This window comes from Sceloporus undulatus, chromosome 3 (genome assembly GCF_019175285.1).
Source record: "Sceloporus undulatus isolate JIND9_A2432 ecotype Alabama chromosome 3, SceUnd_v1.1, whole genome shotgun sequence".
NCBI lineage: Eukaryota > Metazoa > Chordata > Lepidosauria > Squamata > Phrynosomatidae > Sceloporus > Sceloporus undulatus.
The window spans coordinates 212,611,079-212,616,124 of NC_056524.1; positions in this window are offsets into that span (position 1 = coordinate 212,611,079).

Sequence of the window (5,046 nt, forward strand, 5' to 3'; positions counted from 1 at the left end):
CAGGTGTCCCCCATCCTATATCTGTGCATTTTATTTTTCTGCCCTAAGTGCAGTATCTTACATTTCTCCGTGTTAAATTTCATTTTGTTAGCTTTGGCCCAGCTTTCTTGTCTATTCAGGTCATTTTCAATCTTGATCCTGTCCTCTGGAGTACAGTGGTACCCCGGGATACGAAATACCCAGGTTACGAAATTTCCGGGATACAAAAAAATCCCATAGGAAATAACTGTTCCGGGTTACGAATGTTTTTTCGGGTTACGAAGAAAATGTTTGGTGCTTTTCGGCGCTTTTTCGCACGAAACGCGGCTTTTCCCCATTAGCGCCTATGGGTTTTCGGCTTGCGAAGGCTTTTCGGGTTACGAAAGCGGCCGCGGAACGAATTAATTTCGTAACCCGAGGGAGCACTGTATTAGCTATTCCTCCTAATTTGGTGTCATCTGCAAATTTGATAGGTATGCTCCCAATTCTGTCATCTACGTCATTGATAAAGATGTTGAATAACACTGGGCCCAGGACAGAGCCCTGTGGGAACCCACTGGTCACTTCTCTCCAGGATGAAAAGGTGCCATTGTTGAGCACCCTTTGGGTTTGGCTGGTCAACCAATTACAAATCCATGTAACAGTTACCGTTTCTAGCCCACCTTTTACAAGCTTGTTTGCAAGAATGTCATGGGAAACCTTGTCAAAGGCCTTACTGAAATCAAGATATACTATATCCACAGCATTCCCTTCATCTACCAAGCTGGTAATTTTATCAAAGAAAGAGATTAGATTTGTCTGGCATGACTTATTTCTCTGAAACCCATGTTGACTATTTGTGATTATGGCATTGCCTTCTAGATGTTCACAGACCCTCTGTTTAATCATCTGCTCTAAAATCTTTCCTGGTATTGATGTCAGACTAACTGGACGATAATTGTTGGGGTCCTCTTTTTTTCCCTTTTTGAAGATGGGAACAACGTTTGCCCTTCTCCAGTCTGCTGGGATTTCTCCTGTTATCCAGGAGTTTTCAAATATGATTGCCAATGGCTCCGATATTACATTTGCCAGTTCTTTTAGTACCCTTGGATGTAGTTCATCTGGTCCTAGAGACTTAAATTCATTTAGATTAACAAGGTATTCTTCTACTATCTCTTTACTCATTCTGTGCTGAAATTCCCCTATTCTGTCCTCTGCTCCATTATCCTCAGGTTGAGCACACTTTGCGTTTTCTGAGAAGACTGAAGCAAAGAAGGTGTTGGAGTAATTCTGCCTTTTCTCTGTCTTCTGTTAGCATTTTGCCATCTTCTCCATGCAGTGGCCCTACCATTTCCTTCTTCTTCCTTTTGCTGCGGACATATCCAAAAAAGCCCTTTTTGTTGTTCTTAACCTCTCTCGCAAGCCTGAGTTCATTCTGCGCTTTAGCTTTTCTGACTTTACCCCTACACATGCCTGCTATTTCTTTGAATTCCTTTTTTGTGATTTCCCCCTTTTTCCATTTCTTATACATGTTCCGTTTCAAACTTAGCTCGGTTGAAAGTTCCTTAGTTATCCATCCTGGTTTCTTGAGACACCTCCGATTTTTCTTTCTCACTGGAACTCTTTGAAATTGTGCCTTCAGTATCTCTCTTTTGAGAAACTCCCATACGGCCTGAACTCCCTTCCCTTTTAGTATTTCTGACCACGGGATCACCCTCAATCCTTCTCTAAGTTTACTGAATTCCGCTCTCCTAAAGTCTAGAATGCGTGTTTGACTATGCCTGGCTTCTCCTTTCCATTGTATAACAAACTCCAATAGAACATGGTCACTTCCACCGAATGATCCCACCACTTGTACCCCATTAACCAAGTCATCGTTGTTAGTTAGGATCAGATCCAAAATAGCTGACCCCCTTGTTGCCTCTTCCACCTTTTGGACCATGAAATTGTCTTACAGGCAAGTGAGGAATTTGCTAGACCTTGAGGATTTTGCTGAGTTTGACTTCCAGCAAATATCAGGATAGTTGAAGTCGCCCATCACTACTACATCTCTCTTTTCTGACTGTGTGGTCATCTGTTCTAGAAAAATATCATCCAATTCCTCAGTCTGACTTGGGGGTCTGTAGTAGACTCCTACCGTAACATCCTTGTTGTTTCTCTCCCCTTTGATTCTTATCCAGATGCTCTCCACCTGGCTTCCATGATTGATGTCCTGGATCTCTTCACTGGTGTAAATATCTCTGACATATAGTGCTATTCCTCCTCCTTTTCTGTTTGGCCTATTTCTCTTAAAAAGGTTATACCCCTCTATTTCCACATTCCAATCATGAGACTCATCCCACCAGGTTTCAGTGATGCCTATTATATCATATTTGCTTTGCTGTACTAGGAGTTCAAGTTCATCTTGCTTATTTCCCATGCTCTGTGCATTAGTGTAGAGGCATCACAGACCACGGGTCCCATTTACTTGTTGCTTGTGCAAATTTATTTGTCTCCCACTGTTGGGTCTTTGCACTTTTTTTCTTGTTTCCTCTATGTCTGTTTGACTATTTTCTCCAGCCCTTTCGCCTTCCTTAATATTGTCTCCCTTCCCCTCGGAACTCAGTTTAAAGCCCTCCTGACCAAGTTCTTGAGACTGTTGGCAAAAACGTATCTTCCAACTGGCGTGAGATGCAACCCGTCCGTTGCAAGAAGTCCCTCCTCATGGAACCGCAGCCCATGATCAAAGAATCCAAATCGTTCTCGCCGGCACCATCTGCGAAGCCAGTTGTTCACATCCGCTATTTTCCTCTCCCTTCCTGGACCGTGCCCTTCAACTGGCAGAAGAGACGAGATGACAACCTGGGCATCCATTCCTTTCAGCTTCCTATCAAGCACCTTGTAATCCCTTTTGATGTTCTACAGGCTGTGTCTTGCAGTATCATTGGTTCCCACGTGGACCAAAAGGAAGGGGTATTGGTCAGTAGGCTTGACTAGTCTTGTCAGCTTCTCTGTCACATCAAGGATCTTTGCCCCTGGGAGACAACACACCTCTCAAGACACCTACAAATTACTGCTTCTGTACCCCTCAGCAAGGAGTCCCCCACTACGACCACACGCCTCCTACGAGGTTTAGCAGCGGATGTTCCCTTGGGTGGGACTCTCAGGCTTGCCTGCTCTGTCCCTGAAGTCTGTCCATGCTGCTCTTCTTCATCCTCCTTGATAAGGGAAAGAGCTTCGAATCGATTCTCTAGCTGCAAGCTCCCTGAACAATCCCTTCTTGGCCTACTTCTGTGTGTGACATTCCTCCAGCTGTCTGCCTCCTGTGTATGTGAAGTGACTTCCTCGGCTCCAGCATCTTCCTCTGTGTGGTATTCGTCCAGGATTGTTAGTTCTGTTGTGTCCAGGAAATCCTCCTGCTCCCTAATATGCTGAAGTGTAGGTACTCTGGACTCCAACTGCTGCACTTTCTCCTCCAAGAGGGCTACTAACTTGCACTTGGGGCATGTGAAGTTCTCCACTTCTGTAGGCAAGAAGACAAACATCCCACAAGTGTTGCAGGTGACTGCCGTGGTTCTGTCAGTGTCCCTACTGAAAAGTCTTAGGAAATTACTGGAACACGACTGTGGGCTTCCTCCTGAAAAAATAATCCTCCAGAAAAACACCAACGTTAAGCCCCTGATGTTTCAACAATTTGCGGCAGTGAGCTCAATCAACTCTGATTTTGCTGTAGATTTCCTCTCTCCTCCTCCTCTCTGTAGCAAGAACTCTTAACTTTCTCTTCTCCAGGCTAAACATCCCCAGCTTCCTATGTCGTTTCTCCCTAAGTCGTTCCTCAGCAAATACATTTCTGGTATCATTTCTGGCTTGATATATAGTATTTCCCCTATTGTATCATTTACTGCAGCTCAATATTTCCTTACTACCTTACAAGACAATCCACAGTGGTAGAAAGTTACAGGTTCCTCTTATTATGTCACGTCATTGGTCAACTTTATTACTGTTGTTATTATTACTTTATTCTTTTTATAGTCTGCCTTTTCCTGGAAACTGTGATTCAAGGAGGCCTACGAATTATGAAAAACAGTATTAAAACATACAAAACAAATATATGTCTGTCTGTGTTATTTTTTTTTATAAAAACCCTGAACTATCCATAGAACTAAACATATTTTAAATTCTTTTAAAAAAACAGGCTATTAAAAAAAATCAGACAAGCCAGCACATTATTAAAAGTCCATCACAATGAATTCATGAAAGCTTGCTAGAATAAGACAGTATACATTTGCCAATGGAAGGAGAGCAAAAGTGAGCCATCTCTAAGGTGGCAGTTCCAATGTCTGGGAGCAGCCACGGAAAAGGCCCTCCTTGTTCGCACCAAACATGCCTGGGAAGGCAGTGGGAAAGAGAGAAGGGCCCCTCCCAAAGATCTCAAAGCTTGAAAAAGCTCACTGACCCATCAAATAGCCTGGACCTGACCACAGAGGCCTTTATAGTCATAATCAGCACTTTGAATTGTGCTTGGAGGTGTATCGGAAGCCAAGGGAGCAGTTACAACAAGGAAGTTGTTAAGCTGCACGTAACAATTGGGTTACAACTCTTTGGACTAACTGAAGTTTTCAAGCAGTTTTCAAAGGCGCTCCACACAGAGTACATTATAGTGACCAAAATGAGATGTAACCAACACATGTTACCAAGGTCAGATCAAATTTATCCAGGAATGGGTGCAGTTGGCACACTAGCTTTAACTGTGCAAATGCATTCCCGGTCACCTACATCTTTGGGGAGCAGGGTGTAACCCTACCCAATACAGGCTAATAATACTGAGCATGTTAGTATTCCATGAATGTTAAATCCTATCACTATTGAGTTCCACACTCTTATACACTAGCTGTTTTAACATGGGTATCTTCTCTGAGCTTCAAGATGGATCTAAACATTACAACAGAGACAGGGAACCTATGGTTGAGAAAGTGTTGTCAGATGACAGTTCCTATCATCCCTGATCACTAGTCATGTTGGCTGTAAGCTGATGAGAGCTTAAATCAAAGAACATCTGGAAGCTCATTATGTCCCACATTTCTCCCCTCCCCAGTACAGTGGTACCCC